Source organism: Mesoplodon mirus, assembly GCF_964341445.2.
Source record: "Mesoplodon mirus genome assembly, chromosome: 7".
Lineage (NCBI taxonomy): Eukaryota > Metazoa > Chordata > Mammalia > Artiodactyla > Ziphiidae > Mesoplodon > Mesoplodon mirus.
Genome location: NC_138983.1, coordinates 15,832,082 through 15,846,670, shown reverse-complemented (window position 1 = coordinate 15,846,670; position 14,589 = coordinate 15,832,082). Strand labels below are relative to the sequence as shown.

At 50.9% G+C, this 14,589-nt stretch overlaps 1 protein-coding gene across 1 annotated transcript in view; it reads right to left on the bottom strand.

The window, feature by feature from the left end:
- The window catches only part of TP53I11 (tumor protein p53 inducible protein 11), a 150,371-nt gene extending 136,350 nt beyond the window's left edge, over positions 1-14,021 (bottom strand). Inside the window, exon 1 of the mRNA XM_082628842.1 lies at positions 14,008-14,021. The gene's annotated coding sequence lies outside the window, so the exon portion shown is untranslated. The remainder of the gene's footprint in view (positions 1-14,007) is intronic.
- Positions 14,022-14,589: the final 568 nt, after the last annotated feature.

Below are 14,589 nucleotides of genomic sequence, written 5' to 3'. Positions count from 1 at the left end.
ACATGCAGACACACCACCCCCTCAAGGACACACACTCTGAATGATGTGCTCTTCTTACTTCTCTTCCATCTAAGGATTTGTTTCTTTGTCTTTCTTTTTCCATAGATCTTGCTTTTCATCTGCCAACCCTTATTGAGAACCTGCTCTGTGCCAGGTACTACATATGAAGATGAATAGGGCTCAGATCTGCCTTCAGGAGGCTCCCAGTCTAGTGGAAGAAACAGACACAGAAAGTGACAAACATAAGCTGGTGAGATCATTCGATTCAGGAACTATTACTTGAGTACTCACTGTGTGCTAGACTTGTTCTGGGCTTTGGGAGTACAGAGGTATGTAAGGTCTAGTTTTCCTCGCCTCAAAGAAGTTCCAGGCTGGAGGGGAAAGAGACGGGCAAAGATATGAGTATAATATCTCACTATAATGTACACAGAACAGTGGGACCTCAGAGAGAGTGAATAACTCTGTTGAAAGAGAATCAGGGAGGGCTTCACAGAGAAGGTGGCATTGGACTTTGTAGGATGAAGAGGAGTTCACTGTGATGATCTGATGCTGGAGCAGGTTGGCATTTGATGCAGAACAAAGGCAGAGACCTCAGAGGAGTCGATCAACAGTTCTGTGGGTCTAGATTGTAATGAGGAGTGTGTGTGTTTGGGGATGGAGTGAGAGGGATTGGGGAGGTCTGAGGTAAAAGCTGAGGCTGAAAAGATAAATAGAGGCAGAGGCAGAGACATCTCCATTTTACAGTTGAGGAAATCTGAGCCTTGAGGAGGTAAAACTGGCCAACTCTGACCTCTGTTGGGCTCTTTCCTGCTCTTAGGGCCCCTCTGCCCATTTTCTCCAAATGAGACGAGGCTGCTTGCTCGTAGTTGAACAAGTTAAAAGCTCAGAGCAGGCAGGAGGCATTATTATTGGTTGTGATGATTATTTTCTAAAGTTCAGCTTGGCAGGGTTTCTGCCTCGAATAATTAGCAGCCCAGCAGTCCCCAGGCTGGGGTGATTCGGGCCTTTGAGGCTGAGCTGCCCCCAGCCCTGGCCCAGGCCCCCTGCCCGGCAGCTGGTTGGTGGCTGTAGGCCTCAGTCGGTCAGCTGTGTCTAGCAGCTGGAACCCCTCCCCTTGGGGATCCTTATTCTCTCCCTCCGACCCCACTATCACTTCCTACGGTTCTTACCGTGATGTGTCCACCACTGCCGCCCTCTCGTTAGTTACCTCCCCCCTTCCACCACCAATTCTTTCTCCTCCAGCGATTAGCAGTTAGTTCCCTGCGCCTCTGAGGTTTCTCCTCCCCTCAGTCTGCGCTGTGGGAAGGGGCTGAGTCAGTTTCCTGAAATGAACGTTGTCTGAGGATGTGGCCAGTTCCCTCCGCCCTCCCCCTCCCCCAGAGCTGGGTGATCTCAGGTAAGCCACTTCACCTCTCTGAGACTCAGTTTCTTCCCCTGTAAATGGGGGGTGTTCATCCAGCTGGACGGTGAGTACAAGGAGCTCACACTTGGACAAGTCTCTCACCCACTCTGGGCCTCAGTTTCCCCCCTTGTGAAACGTCGGGGAAGGGTGAAGTCAGAGGTCGAAAATTAGGGGTGCCTGAGCAACAAGTTCAACCAGCCATTTCTTCCGGCCAACATCTTGTTTTCCAAAAATTGCAACTCATGTGCATACCCCAGTGTGGCCCGGCCACGCCATCTCCTCCTGTCTCACTCCAGTTACCTTCCACGGCCTCTGAAGTCACCTGAGTTTGAGAGTCATGGACTAGCCGGTCTCAAAGCTGCCATGAAGCCCCGCTTTAGGTTTCTGTGGCCCTGGGGTCATGGGACAGGCCAGGGAGAGAGCTGTGCTGGCACAAGAAGCCAAATACCATCAGCCAGCTGCCCAGTGCAGAACTGCTCATCCATGGCCCTCCTTCTCTCCCCAGGACCTTTGCCCCAGCTGCCTCACCCCCTCCCAGCCCAAGACCCCCCTGTTCCTATCCCAGCTTGTGTCAGTGGGATTTCTCTGAAAAGACCAGGATTTGACCATGCAATCCTTTTGCTGGACCTCACCACCAATTTGCCCCAAGTCCTTGCCTGGCATTCGATGCCCTCGCAATCCAGCCCCACCTACCTTCCCAGACTCATCACCCTGACCTCCACCCTCACTCTCCATTGCCCGGGTGCCCTCCTCCCCTTACGTCCATATCTCTGCGCTTTGCATGGACTGATCCCTCTGTCTGGAAATCCTTCCCTGCCCTTGTCCCTTGGGAAAGGCTTCAAAGCCTTCTCCAAGGTTGCCTTTTCTAGGAAGCTGTCCCTGCCTGCACCCAAGGGGAGGTAGGGAGTGCCCCTTCTGGACACCCCTCGGCTACAGCAAGTTCCAGGAGATAGTGGAGCCATCAGTATCAGCCCCTCCTTATTACAATGTTTTCAACAAACTTTAAACATCCACTCATCACCTAATGCAGCCCCACCTTGAGCAGGACAGCAGACCTGCCCCACCCCAGCCACCTTGTACCTTCAGAGCCCAGAAAGGAGGCTGGAAACTGGTAGTAGATGATCAGCTAGTGTTTGCTATAGGAACAAACAACAAATCAGTGTGGCCAGCACTGCCTGCCCGACCCTAACTCACATAAAATGCAAGAGGCACGAAGATGGACACTTGTAAAGCCCCCGCCTCAGAATAACGATTCCCTCCCTCTCCCCATTTGTAAGGACCTTACCATTTACAAAACACTTTGACATCCTTCCCAACTCTCCCCTGCAGATAGCACAAATCTGTCATCCATCATCCCTGTGTTGCAATTAGGCCCAGAGAAGCAGGATGCTGCTGGAGCCCTCCGTGCCCCGCCCCACCTCGCCCAGCTGCCACCCTCCTCCTCGACGGAGCTGGCTGGCCGTCTCTGTCTTGCTCTTGATGTTCAGTATGAATACAAATCCATCTGTTTCTGTATGTCTCTTTGTCTTTCTGTGTTTCTCTCTGCCTTACCTCAATGGTTTACGTCTATCTTTATTTCTCCAGGCTCCCACCCACTCTTCTGTATTGCTGATGCCCCCCACTGCCCCGGTCTCTATCAGTCTCTGTCTCTGGTTCGGTCCCTTTTCCTGAGCTGTCTGTCTCTGTCTGCCTTTCTCTCCATAATTAGCCTCATTCCTAGCTTTTACTCTCAGGCCCCCTGGGGGGATGGGGGCGGGCAGCAGGACCAGGGGGGAACCGTCTTTCCAGCATGCAGAAAGTGGGCCAATTAAAGCCACAAGTCTGCTCAGGCAGCCTAACGAGGAAGCAAAAATAGCCCCAGGCGGGTCTAGCTGGAAGGATAAACAGAGAAAAAGGGAAAAAGGGCAAAATAAATGCGGAGTCCAGAAGGTCCTTCTTGGCCAGACCTCGAGGCAGGAAGTGGCTCCTTCCCACCCAGACCCGGGGGGTGGGGGTGGGGTTTGGATTCAGGCTGCCGCTGGGCATCGCTGCCTCATCCTCTAGCCCTGCAGGAGCCTGCAATGGTCCCACTTCACACCTTCTGGATGTGGTGGCAGCTGCCCCTCCAGCCTGTGGGGATGCAGGGAGCTGGGAGGGGGGAGGTGGAGGCCCATCTAAGATCTTCTCACTCCTGTCCTTCCATCCCCAGGAAACCAGGCCCTGCTCCACCCGAGGCACTTCTGAGCTGGGGTTGGAATGGTGATAGAATGAGCACCACAGGGGCTCCCCTGGCGGTCCAGTGGTTGAGACTCCTTGCTTCCACTGCAGGGGGCTTGGGTTCGATCCCTGGTCAGGGAACTAAGATCCTTCATGCCACGTGGCGCGGCCAGAAAAAAAAGCACCGCAAATAGTCTCTCTTCCAAGGAGCTCATAGTTCAGTGGGGGAGCTGGATAAACAAACAGGCAGCAACATGTGTGGTCACGCAGGGAGGGGCCCTTGACTCAGCCTGGGAAGTGGGGCAAGGGTCCCCAAGGAATTCCTATCTGCCCCCAGTGGGCAGTAGGGGCTGGCGACTGTCTCAAACAGAGGAAAACACAGGGACCACTCAAGGAAGTATACAAAACCCCATGAGGCCTAGGAGGAGTGGGGGGGGGATGTCTTGTGGGGGCGGCGGTGCTTGTAGTCCAGGACAAGAAGCTTAGAATTTGTGCTCAGGGCACTAGGGAGCCATGATGGGCTATAGGCAGGGGAAGGGCACCATGATCTGCTCCTTTACAGAGATTCTCCTGCCTGCAGGGGAGGGGAGGATGGGCAAGGCCAGGCCAGGTCCACTAGGGAAGCGGCTGCAGGCCCTAAAGTGGCAATGTAAATGCTAAAACAAACATAAAGCAAACAAACTTGTTAGATGAATGAGTTCCTCAATCTGTCATTCCTCAGCTGGCCTCCAAGGCTGGGGCTGTGGTCCTAAGCCCCCTCCCTAACCTTCTCCCTGCTTCTCCTCTTCCCACTGCCTTCCCACCAGCCTGCTAGATTCCCTAGACCTGCCCAGATTTATCCCACCTTTGTGTCTCTGCTCATTTGATGGCTTCCTTCTAGAATGCTCTTCCTTCACTCTCACATATCCAAATCCTACCCATCCATCAAGAGCCAGTTTAAATGACCCCTCCTCCACACAGTCTTCCCTCCTCAGGAAACATTATCTGGGCCTCTCTCAGGACACAGGCCAGTTTGTAATTCTGTATCATTTTTTTGTGCCTGAACTGGAAAGTCAGAGCATCACCAAGGCTGAAATCTGGGTCTGATTCAACAGTCCTCAGGACTGGGCCTGGCCCGGAGAGAGGTCTCCATGAAAGTTTAATGAAGGAGGGAGGGGAGGAGAGAGTCAACATTTATTGGGTCACCATATGTGTGTGAGGCTGGAATTGCTTAGCTTCTTCTGGGTAATCCATTTCTCTGCTGTGTCTTTCACTCCCTGCTTAGTTTCTGACTTGCTGAGTCTGACCTATATTCTGATGTTAACATCAGAGATCCTGATTTTTTTCCTTCCCTAAGATTTACTACAATTTCAACTACATTGTTTCTGCCTAGCTACAGAAATAGATGGATGGATGGATGGATGGATGGATGGATGGATGGTCGGATATATAGATAACTGAGTGGATGGAGTGAATGATCTAATTAATGCCTAAGAGGAAACCATTTAAGAACAACTAATTTTAAACTATAAGTGATGTGATACCAGCATTTGGTGGACATCAATCAAATTCTGGACATGTAGCATTTATTCACCTGACACTAAGCACCTCCTGTGTGTCAAACATCAACGGCAGACCCTAGGCATCCAGTAGTGAACAAATAAACATGGTGCCTGCCGTCACAGAGCTTAGAGTCTCGCAAAGGAGGCAGACAGAGAAATTGCCAAGGTGACACAGCAGGATAAGCATTATGATAGAGAATACGTGGGAAGCTATCCAAGCAAAGAGAAGGGGCGTGCATCACTCATGCATTCAGGAGTATCAGGGAAGGCTTCCAGGACGAAGTGACATCCAAGCTGTTCAAGGAAAGACTGATGCGTAGAGGGTAGGAAGGGTAAATGAGCCTGGCAGAGGGAACGGCGTGTATAAAGGGCCAGGAGGAAGAGAGTTCAGGGCAGATTTTGTTTGGGAAACTAGAGAAGGCCAATCACACTGAAGCATAGAGCACTGGGGTGGCAGATGAGCAAAGAAGAAAGACAAAAGCCAGGTCTCTTCGGGCTGTGGGCTCTGAAGGAGTTCGTTCGGTCTCTGTCCTAAGAACAGGGGATCCTCCCCGAAAAGTTCCAAGCAGGGAGACACCTGACCAGGGATTCACAAAGACTATTAACTGAATAACCTCTCTCGAAATTCCTTCTGTTGATGCAAAAAGATTATTTTCTTCTGATGTTTTCCTGTAAATAACATTGTGCTATAAATCATCTGGGAAATGAAAAAGCAGGAAATCTTGTACTGTTTTTCTTGGCAATGAAAAACCAAGAAAATGAAAACAGAATTCACCTCCTACCCCCAAATTTGTAGTTTCTCATCGACCAAGCTGAAATTGCTCTATTTCCATTTTATCTAAAAATGACTTCATTTCATATTTCTAGCCCAAAAGTTTAAAAGTTCAGTAATTAAAGCTTATGCTTGTTAAAATAATATCAAGCTTCACTGAAGAAAAATAACCGGAATGCCAAAGTGTATTCTTCTGGTTAAATAATACATTTTCTGGCTTGGATCCCTTTCAGGAACCGTTCATTCTCAAAGTGTTCACAATAGCTATGATTAACCTATCGAGAGGAGTATAGTTCACATGCTAAATAAGTGACTGCTTCAAACAGCTTAGGTAACTACAATCGTAAAAGTACCATTTGATTTTCAGATGTAGCTGCAAAAGTCAACAGAAAACACGAAAGAAATCGCTGTGTAAAAACACAGTAGATGGGCTTCCCTGGTGGCGCAGTGGTTGAGAGTCCGCCTGCTGGTGCAGGGGACACGGGTTCGTGCCCCGGTCCGGGAAGATCCCATGTGCCGCGGAGCGGCTGGGCCCGTGAGCCATGGCCGCTGGGCCTGAGTGTCCGGAGCCTGTGCTCCGCAACGGGAGAGGCTACAACAGTGAGAGGCCCGCGTACCGCAAAAAAAAAAAAACAACAAAAACACAGTAGATGCCTGTCAAAAGGAGGCCTACGCCCATGTAGCCTGCAGTCAGCACCCTCCACTCACTCAGGGTAGTGTGGTAACCCAGGACCAGGTGCGTGGGATAGGTGGTGCCTCCTACAGATGGCCATGGGTAGGGGAAGCTGTGTTCAGAAGGCCATTTTTAGACCTGAAGAAGGAAAAGGTGCTTGCCATTAGAAGCTCCAAGAATGGTCCAGGCAGAAAGAATAGCAGGTGCCAAGGCCCAGGGGCAGGAAAAGATTTAATGGAGATCAAAGCAGACGCTTTGGAATCCCCATGATGTCACTGCCTTTGCTGGGGGAATGCCGGATCCTCACGCGCTCCGCATGTGCTCCTCCCATCCCTTCTGTGCCTTGTCTCTTCCTTCCTAAGTAGGGGAAGTGGGGGGGTCCCAAGGATGTTCAGGAGCTGCCTCCTCCTGTTCTGGCCCTGCCATCCTCCCCCCACCTCCTCTCCATCTTGTCTCTGGCTGCTGATGCCCTGGCTGCTGGGGAGATGAAATTAACTGCAGACGAAAGAAAGAAAGAAAGAAAAGAAAGAAAGAAAGAAAGAAAGAAAGAAAGAAAGAAAGAAAGAAAGAAAGAAAGAAAGAAAGAAAAAAAAAAACCCAGCAGTTTAAGGACATCGGGTCTCTAAACAAACACTCAAATATTTCTTCTCCCCAAGGGAGGTAGCACCAGTGCCCGGGTCAGGGACATGAGTGGGCGGGCAGGGGCCTGAATGGGGAGGGGCAGTTTGCTTGCCCAGACTCCCTCCCCCCAGGGGGTCTCGCCCCCAGAGGCCCTAAGAGCCAGGCTTGAGGACGTTCTGCTGGTCTCAAGCCAAGTGGTACCTTGAATAAGTCTATTGATTCCCTGGGCCTTCAGCAGGGATAATGACTTCTGTTTTCTTGTTATATTAACTTTTTTATTTGTACTTTTTATTGTGAAACATTATATACGTGTAAGATAATTTATATAACATATGCAGTCTTTAAAAGAATATTATGTTCCCACCGCCTCTGCGGCACCCATCCCCACTAACCCCCGCTCCACTCGGGTCCTTGTGCTCTGGTGCCCGCGTCACCCTCAGCGCCTGCGAAGAGGAGGGGAGCCCAGGGTGCATTCCAGGGCGGTGGGCAGGCGCGTGCTAGGGCTAACATATTGCATGTTTTAAAGAATAATATGGGGCTTCCCTGGTGGCGCAGTGGTTGAGGGTCCGCCTGCCGATGCAGGGGACACGGGTTCGTGCCCCGGTCCGGGAAGATCCCACGTGCCGCGGAGCGGCTGGGCCCGTGAGCCATGGCCGCTGAGCCTGCGCGTCCGGAGCCTGTGCTCCACAATGGGAGAGGCCACAACAGTGAGAGAGGCCCGCGTACCGCACAAAAAAAAAAAAAAAAAAAAAAAAAAAAGAATAATATGTTTACTTATAAAATAATAAACAAACAAATGGAGTCCTAATATTCACCACTAACCTAAGAAACACTGCCAGTGCCTTCTGAGCTCCCCATGTGCCCTGCCCCTCTGCTCAGCACACCCCCCGACCCCGTTTGCCCTAGTTACCACTGGGCTGAGTGTTGTGCTCTTGAAGGCAACCAGCCAAAGACTCAGGAACACACTTGTGGTAGGAAAATGTTAGGTTTCTTAAGCCTGTAGCTGCAAGGGAACACAGCTCTGGGGTTTCTTGGTGAGGGGGGTTTGGAAAAGCCCCTTCATGGTCTGGGCTAGCACTGGATGGTCCCAAGGAGGACTGCGGAAGCAGGTCCAGTCGGGACTAAGTACTCTCCAAAACTCGGCACCTGATCATCTTGATCTAGGAGGCCGGAGGGTGAAAGCGGGGCCGGGCTTGTTCTGGTGAGGGAGCTGCACTGGCTCCGAAAGGCCGTGTAGAGGAGGGTGCCGTGTCACTCGTGGGGTTGCAGAGTCGCCTGGTCACGTCTTATGCTCAGCACAGCTTACAGTTCTTTGGAAATGTCATCCATTTGTCAGCACAGTTTCTCATTCATTAGTGTTAATCATATCCTTGCTTTTCTTTGTAGTATGTAGGTATAATATGTGTATTATATATTTATGTATGGCTAAACAAGATGTTTATCACCATCGCGACCACAAGAACCACCATCACCAACACCGCCATCATCACCACCTCCACCTCCATCACCACCTCCATCACCACTATCATCACCATTTCCATCACCACCATCACCACCTCCATCACCACCTCCATCACCACTATCATCACCATTTCCATCACCACCTCCATCACCACTATCATCACCATTTCCATCACCACCATCACTACCTCCATCACCACCTCCATCACCACTATCATCACCATTTCCATCACCACCTCCATCACCACTATCATCACCATTTCCATCACCACCATCACTACCTCCATCACCACCTCCATCACCACCTCCATCACCACCTCCATCACCACCATCACCACCTCCATCACCACCTCCATCACTACCTCCATCACCACCTCCATCACCACTATCATCACCATTTCCATCACCACCTCCATCACCACCACCATCACCACCTCCATCACCACCTCCATCACCACTATCATCACCATTTCCATCACCACTATCATCACCATTTCCATCACCACCATCACCACCTCCATCACCACCTCCATCACCACCTCCATCACCACTATCATCACCATTTCCATCACCACCATCACCACCTCCATCACCACCTCCATCACCACCTCCATCACCACTATCATCACCATTTCCATCACCACTATCATCACCATTTCCATCACCACCATCACCACCTCCATCACCACCTCCATCACCACTATCATCACCACCTCCATCACCACCTCCATCACCACCACCATCACCACTATCATCACCACCTCCATCACCACCATCACCACCTCCATCACCACTATCATCACCATTTCCATCACCACCATCACCACCTCCATCACCACCTCCATCACCACTATCATCACCATTTCCATCACCACCTCCATCACCACCACCATCACCACCTCCGTCACCACCACCATCACCTCTATCATCACCACCTCCATCACTATCACTACCAATATGTAAAAGCCCTCCAACCTACACAGGCAGCCTGAGTGGGAGGTCATATTTGTTCTGGATGTTTCATGTGTGTGGGTGTGTGTCTGTGTATATGGTGGGATGATTGTTGGGGGTGAGATGGGGGAGGCTATTTAAAGAGTTTGAGGCTGAGCAGCCCTGACAGCCAAGAGACTGGCTACAAAGACCTGGACCCTCCTCACTGAGCACCTATTGTGTTCCTCTCCTCGTCTTTCAATCTCTACGAAGGCTGAGGGGCTGGGCTGCCAAACAGGTGTGGGGACTGAGAGTTGGAACAGGGCTGGGACTGGCAGGGGACCAACAGCAAGGCTCTGACCCACCATATTCTGGCTCCCAGCAGTTTACTGTCTGGCTTCTAACAACTCTGGCTTGGTGAGCCTCAGTTTTCTCATCTATAAAATGGGAATAACAGTAACCAGCCTGAATGGACTGTGGTGAGGATAAAGTGCTGTGCAAGTGGCTAGCATGTAGTTGGAGCTCAGTGAACTTGAGTCCCTTGTCCCCATCCGTGGCAGGTCACCACACTCTCTCCTGACCCCTGATGCTGGACAGGGAACAGGAGGCTCCCGGAGAGCCCAGAGCAGATGTGACCTTCCACCCAGGCTGCTCCTCAGTGTCCACTGATCCCGTCCTGTGCCCAGCGGCAAGGAGAACCCTCAGAGAGCGGGGCATGGGCAGTGAGAAGGCAGGGGAGGCTGGGAGGCCAGGAGGCCAGGAGAGGGGAGAAGTCCTGACGAGGAAGAAAGAAAAAAGGCGGGAAGAAAGAAAATGTGGGAGGAAGGAAAGGAAAGAGGAATGAGGGGGAGGAAGGAAAGATGCTGGGGAAGAGGAGTAAATGACAGAGAGAGGAGAGGGGGAGGGAGAGAGCAGGGAAGAAGGTGAGGGAGGGAGGGAGGAAACTGAGCAGGAGGCACTTGGCGCTCAGTGTCAGGAGAAGAAAGAGTCTCAGGCAAGGCCCATAGGCCACCCAGTCCAGCCACCAACCCAGGCAAGGGGGAGGGGTGGGGGACCCTGCGTGTGGGGCTGGGCAGGCTGGCCTTACCAGCTGCCTAACGACCCCCTCCCCTCCACCTGCTGCCCCAGTGGGATCCTATCAACTTACCATGTCGTCCACTGGGGAACAATGGGGAGCCGTCAGGAGCTGTGTCATCAGCCGCCTCCCCCAAAGGAGGTGACGGCCACGTCTCCCCATCCTGGGCCTCAGGGCCAGCTGCCAGCCCAGTGGGGGAGGGCCCAGCAGCTGGGCCTCCCTCTGTCATGGCTCCTCCCTCTTGGTGCCCCTCCCCTTCCCTCTACATCCTCCAGGTCCCTCTCCCCAGGGGGTCCCCTACATTGGGCTGCTATTTGCTCATAATGGGGGAGGGGGCAGGCAGGGGAGGGGTAGTGCAGAGAGCACTAGGGCGTCAGGACATGTGTGTTTCAGTCTTTGTCATTGTGGCAGAGATGACCAGCTGTCCCTCATTATCTGTTCTCCCCTTCTTCCTGATGAATGGCCACCCCTAATTTTGGGCTGGGCACATGGCTGTCCTGAGTAAAGACTACATTTCTCAGGCTGCTTTGCAGTTAGGTTTGGCCACATGACTAAGTTCTGGCCATAATATAAGTGCAACACCTGGGCCACATCCGTTTTGGGAAGGGCATGTTCTTTTTCAACCCTCTGCTTTTCTGCTCTGGAATGCAGACATTATGACTGTAGATGGGGCAGCCATTCTGGGTCATGAGGTGAAAGTCGTATGTTGAGGACGGCAGAGCAAATTAGCAGGCACCTGTGTCCTTGATGATCATGGAGCTGCTGTACCATACCAACCCTGTATGCTTACCTCTCTTAGTTTACTGGAGAGAGAGATAAACTTATTTAAGCCATTGATTTGGGGGCCTTTCTGTCACTTACAGATATACATAATCCTAACTGATAGAGTCTCTAACTTGTGATATGACCTTGGGCAAGTTATTTTCTGCCTCTGGGTCTCAGTTGATCTCTTTGAACAATGAGGGTTTTGGACTTATAGAGCATCTCCAAGGACCCATCCTGTTCTGACATTTTAAGGTTCACTGCTGGGGTTAAAGGCCCTGCCTAGTGAACTGACTTTACAGACTAATAGGAGACTCTAGAAAATAGAAAAGTCACCAAGAGCTGAAGGTCCATCAAGACTGGAGAAGGTAAAACAAGTAAGTGCTTCACCAGAGCTCACAAGCCTTACCTGATCAGACCCTGCCCACACCTCCCACCTCATCTCCTGTGACCCCCCTCTCTTACTGCCTACACCCCAGCCGCGCTGGCCTCCTTTCTAGGGCACCAAGCTTGCATCCACCTCAGGACCTTTGCACTTGCTGTTCCCTCTGTCTGGAATGCTCTTCCCTCCAGATCTTTATTCAGGCCCCTGCTCACTGTCATCTCCTCAGAAAGGTCCAGCCCAATTCCCCTACCTTATATTGGCAACTTTCACTCCTTAGCACAACAAAGTTTAAAGTTTTTATAGCACTTACTGACACCTAAAATTTTCTCGTTCATTATTTGCTTCTTTTTTCTGACTTTCTCCAGCAAAATATAAACTCATGAGAGAAAGTACCTGCCATGTTAACTGCTATATCACCAGGACTTGGAATAGGATCTGGCATACAGTAAGTGCTCAATAAGTACTCAAAGAATAAATACAGGTAATGCTGGAAGGACAAGAAGGGGATTGGCATTTATTGAGAACCTACGGTGTGCCGGGCACTGTGCTGCATGCTTCATGTGAATCATCTCATTCACTTGTCTTAACACTCTCAGGTAGGACTTGTTATTCCCATTTTTCAAACCTGGAGACTGAGGTCCTCAGATATTGGCGACTCAATCTCAGGTCCCAGATCTCTAAGCACTAGGGCTGGGATTTGAGCCCAGGTTCCCTGGATGGAGCCCAGTGGGTTTTCATGATTCTGGCCAGGCCTGGCCACATGCTCTGGGACCAAATGGCATCCTCAGATGTCCCTAATGTCTTCCATGTGCTCCATCCTCTCACCCTGCTTGCTAAGCAGCTCCCTATCACCTCCCAGGCAGCCGCTTCACTGGCTTTGATTTTCAGCGTCTTTTCCATTCTCTTCCGAGGAGATTGTGCTCTAAGCCTGTGGCATCACAGAGGCACTGGATTCCACAGAGATGCTTCTTCCCACTCTGAAATGTGAGGATGGGTTCCTTCAGGAGGGAAAAAAGCACATCCTCTGCCAGGCCCGCTTCAGGAACTCCTGTCTGATCTTCATGGCCAACCCTGGAAGGGAAGCAGCTCTGTGGCCTTGCTCTGGTCTCCTCTGCCCTCCAAGCCTCAGTTTTCTCATCTGGAAAGTGGGGATAACGATGATACCAATCTGTCAGTGTGCTTGAGGGGTAAATGGGATGAAGGTGGGGCAAGGGGATTTGGTTTTAAGGTTTAAATCAAGGAGAGTTCCTGCATCTAAATAAAAACACCTGACCTCCATCCTGTGGGCAACCCTCATACCTCTGATTATGGCATCCTGGTGTTATAACACATCAACAGCTCACAAATTTAAAGACCACCCTCTATCCTGAGTCCTCTCCCTTCCTGACTATGTGATATTAAACAACTCCCTTCACCTAGCTGAGCCTCAGTTTCCTTATATGTAAACTGAATAGGTTGGACTAGAATCTGCTCCAGCTCTGAAATTCTAAAGCTTCTTTATCAAAGGAAAGCCTGAGAGATAATAGCTATTACTTAGTGAGCATTTATTATGTGCCAGGACAACTGTCAGCTCTTTTACCTATATTGTCTAATTTTGTCCTCACAATAACCCTTGAGGAAGGTATTATTGTTCCCATTTAACAGCTGAGGAAACTGAGGCTCACGGAAGAGAGAAATCACACAAGGTCCCACAAGGTGGTGGGATTCTAACTCGGGCGTCTGTCCAAAAGTTTGTAATATTTTACTCCTCTGTGTGCACGAGATTTGAATTTATTTTCACCCCCATTTTTTGACCAGTGTTTTCCTGCTTTGTTTGCTGCTGAGGACACGACTGTCAGGAGGTTGCCAGGGCTTGGGACCACCTCTAGATGAGACAAGAAGTTTGCAGAAAGTATGGAGCTCGCTGGCTGGCAAGTGGGGCCGCAGCTTGTGTTCCAGTCTCTTTATTAGTCCAGGTATCTGGGTGATACATCCAATTTTGGAGGTGCCTGCAGTGGTGGCAGGGATTGGGGGGGGCGGATATGACAGTTCTCCAAGGAATCCTGAAAGCAGGAGAAAGAGCTACACAGGCAACATCACGTCATTTGCAAAGGTGCCAGGGAAATGTCAGAGCAAAATGTGGTGGCTGAGATCTGGGAATGAAAAATCCATTCCTGGCTTCCCTGAAGCAAATCCCTGCACCTCCCAACATCCACCTCAGACAGAGGAATTAGTCACTTGGCAGTTCTCTTCAGCACCATGGACAGTACCCCAGATCTGCCTTCCGGGTACCCACCCAGGCCTCAGTGTGCCAGGCACAATGGCTGGCACCATGGCCAATGGAAGGGACAGTTTTGCTCCCACATCCCTGGGAGCCCACCATCTGGTTCCAGGGAGAAGGCTTACATCAGGGAAAACCCATTCACACGGTGCTGGGTGTTCACTTGTGCTGCAAAAGGACCTCCCAGCCAATGCTGCACTTGACTTTCATTCATGCATTTGGCTGTTATTGAGCAGCTGCTGTGTGCCTGGTTCTGCACCAGGTACCGAGGAGGAAGACTGCAGATGAATAAAGATGGTACTTGCCCTTGAAAAGCTTGGGGCTAGTGGGGGAGACTGGAAACCAGTGATTACAGGACAGATAAGCAAAATGCTTGCAAACAGCCGCACTAATGATGTGCCAGGCATGGCCCTATGACCCATGATGATGTAAACGAGCTAACTACTTTTCTTAGTCCCATTGTACAGGTGGAGAAACCAGGTCAGGGGACTTGCCCAAGGTCACATGGCGA